Source organism: Myotis daubentonii, chromosome 3 (genome assembly GCF_963259705.1).
Source record: "Myotis daubentonii chromosome 3, mMyoDau2.1, whole genome shotgun sequence".
Classification (NCBI taxonomy): Eukaryota; Metazoa; Chordata; class Mammalia; order Chiroptera; family Vespertilionidae; genus Myotis; species Myotis daubentonii.
This window is the reverse complement of record NC_081842.1, coordinates 40,883,356-40,897,745: the sequence shown is the minus strand read 5'-3', so window position 1 is coordinate 40,897,745 and position 14,390 is coordinate 40,883,356. Positions and strand designations below refer to the sequence as shown.

The 14,390-nt window shown below is 41.8% G+C and overlaps 1 long non-coding RNA gene across 2 annotated transcripts in view; it reads right to left on the bottom strand.

Moving 5' to 3' along the window:
- LOC132229234 (uncharacterized) overlaps nt 1-14,390 on the bottom strand; it is a 488,618-nt gene that overhangs the window by 126,233 nt on the left and 347,995 nt on the right. The window contains exon 1 of one of the 2 annotated variants that reach the window (XR_009451659.1): nt 5,059-5,118. The exons of the other annotated variant lie outside the window; for it this stretch is intronic. This is a non-coding gene — a long non-coding RNA (uncharacterized LOC132229234). Of the gene's footprint in view, nt 1-5,058; nt 5,119-14,390 lie in introns of those variants that run through there. 2 annotated transcript variants of the gene reach the window in all.

The following is a 14,390-nucleotide window of genomic DNA, read 5'->3' as shown; positions in this document are numbered from 1 at the left end:
TCACTTAAAATGAGAAATAAGGGGAATGTCCAATAAGTAAAGAAGGCTCTTCTTGAAATATTTTCTAATATTTTTGTGTAGGGATTGTAGGGATGGGACAGTTCTGGAGAACCATGCACTAACTATGCCCATGGGACTGTCTTTTCCATTGCTTAGGAGACACCTGCTCACATGAAGAAACAGATTCCCCAGCATAAAAGTCAGAACTTGGGAGAGAAAGTTGGATAGCTAGAGAGATTTCCTGACAGAGGTAGGACCCACGGTTTCCACCAAGAGTTGAATCTGATTGGGAGACACACTTTGAACTATTAGAAAGACAATGATGATATGCTGACTGTTGCCCAAACAAGGTCTTCAGCTGAGACGTGAAGGGGATCTTCTTACATAGAAGAGAAGTAACATCAGTAGCTAAGGAGTGACAATAGGAGGAGAAAGCAGGAAACGCTGTTTTCTTTCCTTCTCTGTTTCCTCCCTCCCTTATTTCCTCTTTCTTCCTTCCTTCCTTACTTCCTCCCTTGCTTTCTTTTCTTCTTTACTTTCCCTTCCTACCCTTTTCCTAAGCAAGAAAAATCCATCTTTGGATCAGTAGAGAATTTTACTATAGGTCTAATTGCTGATGCATAAGTGCATCTCAGGAAAATATGGGATATCTCTACTCAAAGAGCAGATTGTAAACCTCTGGACTAGTGTTCTGCTCCCCCTCCCCATCTTTTCCTCTCTCCCCTCATTTCAGAATTAGGGAAAACAAAACAAACATAGCCTGATAAGCTATGAGGGCCAGCAACAGCTAATATTGCTTGTACTCCCTCCATTTCTTTTTTCTTTTTAAATCACTAGGACTATAAGCTCTACAAAGTCAGAGGTCCTGATTGATTTACTCATTACTGTATTCCCAGCATTTAGCACTGTGCCTAAATATTTGTTGAGTGATTGAATTAATGGATGTCCATTGATATCCTATCCATAAGATGAGGATAAAGGATTAGTAAACACAGAACTAGTTAACACAAATAACATAAACATGACCTTACAGGGTTTTTTTTTCTTTCTTTTTTTTTCTGCAAAAGTTCTATTATTTCCCAAAATGTGTTCAACAAAACATTAGCCCTAAAGAATGAAATCAGATTAACCCCATTTCCCCCCTCCCCCCCCCCCCCGCCCACCAAAATAAAAAGTATAGACTATGGAAAACTAGTTTGGGATACTCTATATTACACAAAGCTCAAAGAGGTCTTTACAATTATGATTTTTCATAGTTTTTCATTTGCAAATTTTCACTGTGAATTTCCTAGAGAAGGTCATAGCATGTTACATTTCCAAAAATTGTTTGACTCTTTTACTCTTTTACATGGCACAGCTTATAGGAATAGTATTCCAGAAAACATGTTTTGAGAAACGTAGTATCTTAATTCAGCTGTATTCTCTTTAATTGCCTTTCTTTTACTTTTAAGTCCAAATTAATATTTTCAACTGTGAAAAACACCCCCAAGCACAACGATGTGAATATAGTTAACTACTGAACTTTACACTTAAAATAGTTAAGTTGGGGAATTTGGAATGTATTTTTCAATCACAATTAAAAATTTTTAAATTACTCACAAATGTTACTTTACTAAGTAATAGATGAATCCATATCTTACCTAAGGGCTGTGATAATGTACCCAAACTTAATGGTATTGCCAAATAAAGGGCTTGATTTTGGTCAACATGTTATTCAATTGCATTTACCACCTAGATGCTGTATCTTCAGTTAGTATAATGACTTTTCAACATAGGGCTATGGGTCTGTTTGCGTGTGTTTTTAATAATATGGCTTAGGAAGATTACACAAAAAGATCCATGGCTATGTAGGTAAAGTTCATTATAGCTCACAGAGTGGGTTTGGGATTAGGAGACAAGATTAGGTTATAAAAGTGACATTGTCATTGACTCGGTAAATCCTGCTTTCCCCATTTAAAGATGGCCTGTTTGTAATATTTTCCCCTTCAGCGTGGGATTTTCATCTTATACGGAACTCTAGCAGACAAAGCAGATAAAAGCAGAGATGCTCTGATCTCAAGGAGGTAAGAGGCCACTTAGTCTCCCCACCCCCACGGCCCTGAGTATCTTCAAAGAACCTAAGAGCTCAAGGGAACACAATTTGAAAATCACAAGATAATCATTAGGATTCCTTCCAAGTCTTACTCCTGACATTAGGAGTAAGACTGAGGTAGAAAAGAACATTCTTGTCCATATGAGAGCCTGTGAACCCCCGTGATTTCATATAGATCCACACAGCAGTCAGCCATTGATTAACAGAACGTAGAACACTGCCGGATTACGTGTGTCAAAAATCTTTTGAATTTCAGCATATATTTTAAATTAAAAAACAAGATAAGAAAAATATTATCAGAATGCACTCTTCCCTTAGTGACTTTATGGATGCGTTTTGAGATATAAACTTAACGGCAAATTAAATTGAGTACAAATGTGGTGACTGAGAAGTTCCCATAGGATTTCCTAAGACCCCCTTAGTTTTTAATGGGCAAGGTTTTGCTAAAACCAAAAAGTGTTAATTATATAAATATGTGTATTCTTTTCAAAGTCTTTCACTATATTATGGCTAAAAACAACAGAGAAATGAATGCAAAACCATTATAACAGAAACACTGCTTGTTGAACAGCCTTTAAAATTATGACATGTTTACTGGGAAAATGCATTACTCATGACAGGGTTACAGAAGCGATATTAACCTTCTTGAAATGTAATAGCAAAGTCCGACACATAAAAATCTGTACCAGACATGGTACCACAACTACTTTTGTTAAGATTGTGCATAGGATACAACAGATACTTAAAGCTACATTAAGATGTGGGTTAAGAGTCCTTTAGAGGATTCACAGCATACATGCATCACACCTAAAACCATGGTGAGGCTGTTCTAAAGACAGCATTCCTGAAAATGAAAAACCTTGTGCTTTCTTTTGCTTCTGTTATTTTGGGCATTGTTGCTTTCTGGTGTCAGAATTAAATTTGCCCCTAGTTATATACATATATCTATCGTATGGGGGCAGGCATTTGTTATAGTGACAAACTACCAAGTGCTTTCAATATAGCTAATGTGTGACCAAATGAGTAATATATTACAATCACTTCAGCAAAAAAAAAAAATTTATGCAAAAACAGCAGAGAAAATAAGCCAAGAACTCAAAAAGTCATACTTAAAAATGTGTTATAAAAAATCGCCTATAAAATTGCACTTACCATCAAATGCAAGTTTGATTTACAAAATATTTTTTTGAAATGTACTTTGTTGCTATAGTTTATCATATAATTCATTCCTTGTCTTGTCATGTAATGGTGACATTTAAAAGAGATTCACATTTTAAATTATTTCATTATTTCTATACCTTTAAAATATTTCATTAAAATCTCTCATGGAGTTTTTACTTATTTTAGAGAATGCTAGCTTGAGATATCTTAAAGAAAATAAAGGTCAAAAGTCACAAAGGATAATAGCTGATGGTTTTGATAATGCTAATTACATATTACTGAGAATAAAGGTAGAAAAGGAAATATGAATACTAAAGGAAGATAAACATCCCAATGCTGGATTAAAAAAAATAATGAAAAAACTCTTAAAATGTCTTTGTACTTCACTGTCATAATTCAAAGACATCATGAAGCCTGAATTAAAAATGTCAGTTTCTGTGAGTGTTGATAACTTGGTTCTTTGTTGGGCAAGTCAAAATGTGTCTGTTTGATAGGCAAAAATGACAGACTAAAAATGGGAGAAGTTGGATCTAAAAAAAGAAACACACACACACACACACACACACACCACACACGACTTAAAAAGAGGTCCATAATGTACTTGAAGGAGAAGACCTGTAGGGTAGGAGGCAATATCTTTAGGAAGTCACCGAGCAGCACTAAAAGGCAATGTCCGTGGCCAATCAAAACGATTTCTGTGACTGCTGGGGCTCTTGCATCTCCGTCTTTACACTAGACTGGAAACCCTTTGTACTAATTACCAGACTGCACCAGATTTTCTGGTTCAGTTCAATCCTATAATTGACTGACAGTGATGGGCAAGGAAGGGGAAAAATTCAGGCTCACTACTGCAAGCAGAGGGTCAGAAATGGTTTCACAGCGAGCTAGGCACAGCCTGGCACTGAAAGCAGGGTTAAGCAAGCATCATCAGCACCGTCTTTTGACTCTCAGGTTAATAAGGAAGCGAAGAATTAAAAAACAACGGTCCATGCTGCTCTCATCGTACAGACCAACATTTCACGTAAAATGAATGGAGAATAGTTTCAAGGGTAAATGGTAATTTTAGATGTCACTGATTTTTTTTAATTTTGCTTTTGGGAAGTCGATAGAGGTTTGTCTCCAAAATTCAAATAGTGCCATCCTGTTAAAACTTAAATATTCTTTAGTTTCATTCACAGGAACTGGGAAAAACAATGCTGCTTTTTTACTCCCAGGTCTAAAAAACATCATTAAATTGCAAGACATACTTAGAAAGCTTATAAGTTGCATGATCAAAGTTAAGCATTTGAAAACCCTTGGCATCATAATTCTCACATCCAGTGCTTATTTGTAATTCACTGATTTGGATTTACTGTGCATTTTTAGCAATACAGTCGTTGTCCATGAATCCATACTTTTTAAAGTAAAGGTTTAAAAAGTAATTTACATGAACTTAGAGTTTATGCATGAAAGAAATGGAACACGTTGAGCACTGAATTAAAGACGCAGTTGGCTGACTATCATTTGTTTTTCACTCAGAACTGTTCTCCACCCACTTTATTTCTAACCAAAAGAGCAGCTCTAGCTACACCAAGCATTAAACACACAGGTGCCAGAATCAGGGTCAAAATAAGAACCCGGGCCATTTGGGAGGCAAGTGAGAATTATGTGCTATCATGTTGAGGTCAATTGACTTGAAATTTAATCACAGGTTAAGCCCCCTTTCTTTCCAGGCTAAAGAGTAAGCAACACCTGTGCCAGCAGCAGCTCACATTGCAGTTGACACAGCAGCCAGTTCAATTTTTAGTTACAAGTCAATTACTTACTGGAATAGAAAGGGAACATTTCATTCATTCCACGGAAGGCCACTTTTCCAGAGAAACCTGTCAGGTTTTTCTTTCTCCAAAAGAAGAAGAGAGAAGAAAAAGTGAAAGTTAAACATAAATGATAGGCTGCAAAGTTCTAGAGCTAGGCCAGCACACTACAGCAGAGAAGTTGTGCAAAGAGCTTACCTTCCACACACTGAACAGAGCTGTCTTGTAAATGAGGCCTATCCCAGCTGATAAGTCCTGGGACTTTCCTCATCAGAGAATCAAAACAGGTGAAATGATAATAGGTTAGGTGATCTACACCTGAGAAGAGGGCCAGCTGACTGCATGAAAGGAGAGAGCAAATGAGTAAACTGTCTTCCCCAGCTACAGTCAGCCCTTGTGCAAGGGGAGTTTCAAATGCACGGGCTATAGACTTTTGTCCAAAGCTGTGGGTTTTTTTTTCTTTTTTTTCTTCTTTCTTTCTTTTTTTTTCCTTAGTGAAGCTAGATTAGTTCATACAAAACTCAACAATACAGCACTGAAACCCATTGTTGATATTCAACATTTTTCACATAGCGGAACAGAATAGACAATACGGTATCTAGGAAACCATGGGCTGGATTACAAACTGATGATATCTCATCCTTCTGGGGGCCTGTAATCCTTTTTATTACCTACCACAGTAAAAATAGAAATCACTGTGTGTGGGGAAACTCTCTCAGAATAAATCAATAACATTGCTATTCTCAGGAAAATAGGATACATTAAAATGAAATGTTGCTTATAACAAAGTGCCACTTGCCTTTTATGCCAGTTGATGATTTTCAAACTTATCTTAACCTTTATGTGAGCTTCCAGAGGTTTCAAAAATTAAATTATCTCTAGATGTTTCAGTAACAGTGTTCACAATTAACTTGGACTTTCAATTTCTTATGACAAATACTTGACAAGTTATTTGTTTCAAAGTGCCCAATATTGAGACTAATACATAAGTACCAAGTAATTTTCATTAATTTGTTTTCAAATACATGTCTTGGGTTAATAGTAAGCTATGTATATTTCCTCCATTAAGAGCTTACTGAAAGTCAAGGTCTTTTGGACTTACTTATCTAATAAGTAGTTTAATATATATATTTTTTTACTCTTTTAACCAATCCCATGTCTTTTTACTGTTTTATGTTTAAAACAATGCATTTTCTAATTATTTATAACTGCAAAGCCATTCTTTACAAGGAAGTTATGCCTATTAACCTTTTTGAAAATCTGGTCCAATCCCTTTTTAAAACACAATCCAGTTCCCATAGTTTTCTTAAGCCTACAAATGGTCTAGGTAGCCACAGAAGTGATTGTTCCTACCAGTTTCTTTTCATCACTTCTGCAATTGACCAATTGACAACTGATTGATGGTTATCTTTTCACTTCAACAATGAAAGAAATTACCATCACTATGGCTATGTACAGTAAATGCCTCCAGAGTAAATTACATGATTCTAAAATTCTCCTTAGCTCACTTAGTAAAACATCAACACAAAAAAGTTTCTTTTTGCGCCTCCTTTCCTGTACCACAGATTTGGCCTTTTCTGTCAGCTGCAGAAAAAGAACTTGACAGCTTCTTTAAGAAGAGGAATATAAAAGAGCTTGAATAAAGGATGGCACTGGGCCTATGTCAAGCAAGTGGCCATTCTCTGCACTTGGAAAAACATTAGGCATGTGAGCACAGATAAGCCCTGCAAGAATACTCTAAGGACTATTCCCAGTGACCTTGAGATTCTCTTTCCTCCCTTAACTGTTCCTGAACCTTAGAGTGACAACATAGATTCTGAACACGGATTTGCCAACGTATTCTGAGTAGGTGCTGTTTCTCATTGAAAACATCCTTAACATTTTAAACTCCCTTACTGCACAAGCTCCCCTGCTCTTTCTAAGAGTGCTCAAGCAAGTGCTAGTATGTGAGGGTCACATTCATCCTTTAGGATATGTTGAAGGGCTTGATATTCTAGCCCCAAATCAAAAACTACTGTAAAAGTATATTTTATTCCCACATGAAAGCCAGGAATCTAGTCAAGAGCATTCAAACATTTTATTTTTAATCCCTGTGCAATTACAGCCTCTTTTTTTTTTTTTCTGGTAAAGTAAATATGTTGCTATGAATGATTAAACTGATTTGCTCTCTTATTCCCCTCCCCCCACCTCCCCATCACCCTCCTTTTAAGATCACTTTTTTTTTTTTTAGGTTTGTAATTTAAATTCTTTTTTTTTTTTATTGCTTAAAGTAATACAAAGGGTATTACATATGTGTCCATTTCCCCCCCCCCCCCGCCCTAGACAGTCCCCTAGCCTCCCCTATCCCCCAGTGTCTTATGTCCATTGGTTATGCTTATATGCATGCATACAAGTCCTTTGGTTGATCTCTTACTCCCCTACCTCCTGTCCCCCAACCCTCCCCGGCCTTCCTGCTGCAGTTACAGAGAGGAAGGGAAAGGGATAGAGAGCTAGAAACATTGATGAGAGAGGAACATCGATCAGCTACCTCCTGTACACTCCCCACCGGGGATGTGCCCGCAACCAAGGTACATGCCCTTGACCAGAATCGAACCTGGGACCCTTCAGTCTGCAGGCCAACGCTATCCACTGAGCCAAATCGGTCAAGGCAAGCTCACATTTTTAAAGTGAAAATATACACCTCAATAGACAGAAAACATGATTTCTCACTATTTCCCTTGATCTCTTAGATCCATAAAATTTGTTCTACTGAATATCACAAGATAAAATGATCATAGTTTTACTGCCTAGAACAGTGGTTCTCAACCTGTGGGTCGCCTAAGACCACTGAAAAACACATATATAATTACATATTGTTTTTGTGATTAATCACTATGCTTTAATTATGTTCAATTTGTAACAATGAAATTGGGGGTCACCACAACATGAGGAACTGTATTAAAGGGTCGCAGCATTAGGAAGGTTGAGAACCACTGATCTAGAATGACATGGCCTTGTTTAGAACTTTCCCCCGCCCCCTAGCAATATTAGGAAGTTATACAGCCATAAAGAAAGTGGATTCCATTCTTATTTACTGCCAACTCCATCTAGGACTTAGGCTAGTTTTCTGATAATTCTAGCCTCAGTTATTTGAGTAGATAATAAAATATTATTAAATGCCAACTTTGTTCTTCTTTTTTTTTTTGAGGAGTTTAAAGTTTATTTCCAAAAAAGGGACATATGTAATACTTTCAACAATAAAGATTTCTTAAAAAAAGTTTATTTCAATGTAGGATATCAGACTTTTATAAGAATGTCTTGACAAGTAGTATCTGCTGCCTAAAATGCTCTGTCATATAAAAATAAGCATATTTCAGAATGTGGATAAAGTTACTAATTTTTTCATCTTTTAAAACTTTAAATTATTTTTTAATTTTTCAGTTTACAGTTGACATATATTATTACATTAGTTTCAGGTGTATACCCTAGTCATTAGACATTACATAATTTGCTAAATGATCATCCTGATAAATTTTGCACCCATCTGACACCATACAGTTATTAGAATATTATTGACTATATTCCTTATACTGTACTTTATAGCCCCATGAATATTCTGTAACAAGCAATTTGTACTTCTTAATCTCTACCTTTTTCACCCATCCTCCTAATCCCCTTACAATTTGGCAACAGTCAAAATGATCTCTGTATATATGAGTCTGTTTCTGTTCTGCTTGTTCATTTATTTTGTTTTTTAGATTCAATTGTTGATAGGTATGTATTTATTGTCATTTTATTGTTCATATTTTTAATCTTTTTCCTTCCTCTTAAAGAAGACCTTTAATATTATATTTCATATAACACTGGTTTGGTGATGATCAACTAATTTATTTGTCCTTTGATTCTTAGGATAGCTTTGCTGGGTAGAGTAATCTTGGTTGTAGGTCCTTGTTTTTCATCACTTCAAATATTTCTTGCCAGTCCCTTCTTGCCTACAAAGTTTCTGTTGAGAAATCAGCAGACAGTCTTATGGGAAAATTCCTTGTAGGTAACCATCTGCTTTTCTTTTGCTGCTTTTAAGATTCTCTTTGTCTTTTAACTTTTGCATTTTAAATAGGATGTGTCCTGGTGTGGGCCTCTTTGGGTTCATCTTATTTGGGACTTTCTATGCTTCCTGAAACTTGTATGTCTATTTCCTTCACCAAGTTAGGGAAGTTTTCTGTCATTATTTTTTCAAAAAGGTTTTCAATTTTTTCCTCTCTCTCTTCTCCTTCCAGCAAACCCATGATGCAAATGTTGTTATACTTGAAGTTGTCCCAACAATTCACAATCTTTCATGTCACCTTTGCTATATTTACTAGTGATATTATTATTCAAACTAGTGGCCTGGTGCACGAAATTCGTGCGGTGGTGGTGGTGGGGGGCTGGTCCCTCAGCCTGGCCTGCACCCTCTCCAATCTGGGACCCCTTGGGGGATGTCCAACTGCCGGTTTAAAACGGCAGTTGGACATCCCTCTCGCAATCTGGGACTGCTGGCTCCTAATCACACACCTGCCTGCCTGCCTGATTGCCCCTAACCACTCTGCCTGCTGGCCTGCTTGCCCCCAATTTCCCCCCCGCCAGCCTGATCACCCCCAACTGACCCCCTGACAACCTGCTTATCCCTACCTGCCCTCCCCACCGGCTTGCTCACCTCCAACTGCCCCCCTGCTGGCCTGCTCACCCCCAATGGCCCCCCCTCACTGGCCTGATCACCCACAACTGCCCTTCCCTCTTGGCCCCTAACTGCCTCTACCTCGGCTCCACCACCATGGCTTTGTCTAGAACAGCGGTTCTCAACCTGTGGGTCGTGACCCCTTTGGGGGTCGAATGACCCTTTCACAGGGGTCGCCTAAGACCATCAGAAAACACATATATAATTACATATTGTTTTTGTGATTAATCACTATGCTTTAATTATGTTCAATTTGTAACAATGAAAATACATCCTGCATATCAGATATTTACATGACGATTCATAACAGTAGCAAAATTACAGTTATGAAGTAGCAACGAAAATCATTTTATGGTTGGGGGTCACCACAACATGAGGAGCTGTATTAAAGGGTCGCGGCATTAGGGAGGTTGAGAACCACTGGTCTAGAAGAACGTCTGGAAGGTCTCCCAGTCTAATTAGCATATTACCCTTTCATTAGTATAGATAGAGGCCTGGTGCACGGGTGGGGGATGGCTGGTTTGCCCTGAAGGGTGTCTGGGATCAGGGTGGGGGTCCCTTGGGGGGCGGGGCGGCCTGGGCGAGGGGCCAGGGCAGTTTGCAGGCCAGCCACGTCCCCATGGGGTGAGGATCCCCGCTGGGGGGGCATGGCCAGCCTGCGCTAGGGGCTTATGGCTGTCTTTAGGCTGGCCACGCCCCCCAGCAGGGACCCTCACCCCATAAGGGTGTGGCCAGCCTAGGTAAGGGGCTGAGGGCCGTTTTCAGGCTGGCCACACCCCCTTTAGGGTGGGTGTCCCCGCTGGGGTGCCTGACCAGTCTGGATGAGGGGCTGATGGCTGTTTGCAGGCTGGCCACGCCCCCCAGCAGGAACCCTCACTTACTCCATGGGGGTGTGGCCAGCCTGGGTAAGGGGCTGAGGGCTGTTTTCAGGCTTGCCATGCCCCCCAGTGGGGACCCTCACCCTGATGGTGGTGTGGCCAGCCTGGGTGAGGGGCTGAGGGCTGTTTGCAGGTCCCTCCCTTGGCGGCTGGCCCAGGCAACCCAAGCCTCCCTTGCTTATGTGGGGTCCGTGGCCGCCATCCACAGGTCCCTCCATTAGCAGCTGGCCAGGGTGGGTGGGATGCTTGGGTTGCCCCTGGCAACAGAGGAAGCCAAGCTTCCTCCATCTCAGGGGGCAACCCAAGCCTCCCGCTCGCTCTGGTCTGCTCCATGGCTGCCCCCACAGGGCCCTCCTTCCGTGGCCGGCCCAGGTGGGCGGGAAGCTTGGCTTCCTCCATTGCCAGGGGCAACCCAAGCCTCCCTCTGGCTCTGTGTGGCCACCGCCATCTTTGTCCTGCAAATTTGCATATTCCCTCCTGATTGGCTGTGGGGCATTGTGGAGGTATGGTCAATTTACATATTTGTCTATTATTAGTTTAGACTAGAGGCCCGGTGCACAAAAATTTGTGCACTCGGGGGGGGGGGGGAGGTCGGTCCCTCAGTCTGGCCTGTGCCCTCTCACAGTCTGGGACTCCTCGGGAGATAACGACCTGCTGGCTTAGGCCTGCTCCTGGGTGGCAGAGGGCAGGCCCAATCCCTAGGTGCAGCCTCTGGTCGGGCTCAGAGCAGGGCAGATTGGGGAGTTGGGGCGCCGCCCCCTGTTATGCAAAGAGCAGGGCGGATTGGTAGGTTGCAATGCCACCCTCAGTCACGTTCAGGGTAAGGCCGATGGGGAGGTTGTGGCACCACCCCCTGTCATGCACAGAGCAGGGCAGATCAGGGGGTTGGGGAGCTCCCCCCTGTCACGCACAGAGCAAGGCCCATCAGGGGGTTGGGGAGCTCCCCCCTGTCATGCACAGAGCAGGGCCCATCAGGGTGTTGGGGAGCTCCCCCCTGTCACGCACAGAGCAGGGCCCATCAGGGGGTTGGGGAGCTCCCCCCTGTCATGCACAGAGCAGAGCCCATCAGGGTGTTGGGGAGCTCCCCCCTGTCACGCACAGAGCAGGGCCCATCAGGGGGTTGGGGAGCTCTCCCCGTCACTCACAGAGTAGGGCCAATGGGGGAGTTGGCACACTGCCCCTTGTCACCCACAGAGCAGGGCTGATCAGGCGGTTTGGGCGCCGCCACTCTCACACTCAGGCCAGGGCCGATGGGGAGGTTATGGCTCTACCCCATCACACACAGAGCAGGGCCCGTGGGGTGGGGGTGTTGGGGCGCCACACCCTGTCACACACAGAGCCGCAGGGTGATCAGGGGGTTGGGGAGCTCCCCCGTATCAGGAACAGAGCAGGGCCGATCAGGGGGTTGGGGCGCCTTCCCCTGTCACGAACAGAGCAGGGCCAATAGGGAGGTTGTGGCCCCGCCTCCTGTCACACACACAGCCGCAGGGCAATCAGGGGGTTGGGCGCTGCCCCCTGTCACATTGATCCCGGTGCCGGGAGGCCTCTTAGCTCCGCTGATCCCAGTGCTGGGAGGCATATTACCCTTTTACTATATAGGATAGAGGCCTGGTGCATGGGTGGGGGCTGGCTGGTTTGCCCTGAAGGGTGTCCTGGATCAGGGTGGGGGTCCCCACTGGGGTGCCTGGCCAGCCTGGATGAGGGGATGATGGCTGTTTGCAGCTGGTCACACACCCTTCAGGGTGGGGGTCCCCACTGGGGTGCCTGGCCAGTCTGGGTGAGGGGCTGAGGGCTGTTTTCAGGCTGGGACTGATGCTCCCAACTGCTCCTTTTTTTCTTTTTCTTTTTTATTCTGGGCCAGCTTTAGCTCTGAGGCTTGGCTCCAGCTCTGAGGCCTCAGCTGCTGAAAGAAGGTATCTGGTTTGTTTAGGTTCTATAATCGAAACTCTGTATCAACTCCAGCTCTGAGATCTCAGCCGGCTGAAAGCTGGTTTCTGGGGTTTTGTTTAGCTTCTATATTTGTTACAATGTTTCTTAAACTGCAAGCTCAGAGGCTGGCAAGGCAGGCGGGGAACGTTGGTTTCCTCCGTCACTGAAGCAAGCAAGCCTCATGTTAGTTTCAAGCTGCCTGGCTGCCAGCCGCCATCTTGGCTGGCAGTTAATTTGCATATCGCCCTGATTAGCCAATGGGAAGGGTAGCAGTCATACACCAATTACCATGTTTCTCTTTTATTAGGTAGGATACCCTAGGTCAGTGGTTCTCAATCTGTGGGTCGTGACCCCTTTGGCGGTCGAATGACCCTTTCACAGGGGTCGCCTAAGACCATCCTGCATATCAGATATTTACATTATGATTCATAACAGTAGCAACATTACAGTTATGAAGTAGCAATGAAAATAATTTTATGGTTGGGTGACAACATGAGGAACTGTATTTAAAGGGCCAGAAGGTTGAGAACCACTGCCCTAGGTGATATTCACAAAATGTCATTTTTATATTTTTATAGCTGCTCTCCAAAGATGTACCAGCCATACACCTACAACAGGTCTTTCACACACACACACATGCACACACACACACATACACTCATTCACATGCATATACACACACATTATTGAAGTAGCTTTCAAGATGATCCAATCTGCCATCTTTACCTATAACATCCCTGATGGAAAAACCTTCCTCCAACTCTGCTTTTACCATGTTGCATAGGGTACCTTAGTTTCAGAATGTATAATCCCTCTTTTTTTGCATACTGCATAAAATCCTTGGAACTTCCAAATTCAGGGACCTTCTTGCTTAGTTCCCAGGGATCTACAGAGGCTAGTTCTAGGGTAGCACTCTCTGATCTTATTTCCCATCAATCAGCTTACTATTTATTAATAAGATATCTTACTATTGCATACATGCCTAGATGTATGTCAAGCTGTTCCACCTTTTATCATCATCTTCTGTATTCAAAGTCCAAATAAATCTTTGCCTACTTATGAATCTTTGCCTGTAGTAGCAGCTCATGTATACCTTCCTATTCCCTAAAGTCTTTTTCATTCATTATTGACTTTGATGCACACTTGGTCTAGCTTAAACATCACCCTCTTTACTAAGATTTTCTTGTCAATTCAGATGATATGAATTTCTTCTTCCACTATGCTGCATAGTTTTTTATAAAAATATATATATTTTATTCATTTCAGAGAGGAAGAGAAAGAGAGGGAGTGAAACATCAATGATGAGAGAAAATCATTGATTGACTGCCTCCTGCACGCCCCCAATGGAAATCAAGCCCCAAAACTGGGCATGTGCACTGACCGGGAATTGGACTATGACCTCTCAGTTCATAGGTCGACATTCAACCACTTAGCCACACCAGCCGGATTGTTTCATAGTTCTTAGTATACATCTTTATTATAACACACATTATTTAGGGTTATATTTGCATATCATTTTCTCCAGGTAGAATTTAAGCCCCATGAGAGGAGGAACTCTATTGTACATATATTTTTATGTCCAGTTTTTGGCAGATAGATGCTCAATAAATGATTATTCAATAAGACATGGTCCTTACTTTTAAGGAACTCTCAATTCAGGGTGGAATTTATATTAGTTATGAGATTAAGATGGTGGCTGAAGAGCTAAATAAAGAGAATTGGCAATTGGAAAGATCAGCTACTTCTTTAAAAAGTAAATTGAATTTTTAAAGTAAGAACTTAAATGTTTATGTAATGAAGACCATAGTATCAAAGCCAATTTGCTTGGAACATGGACATTTCCT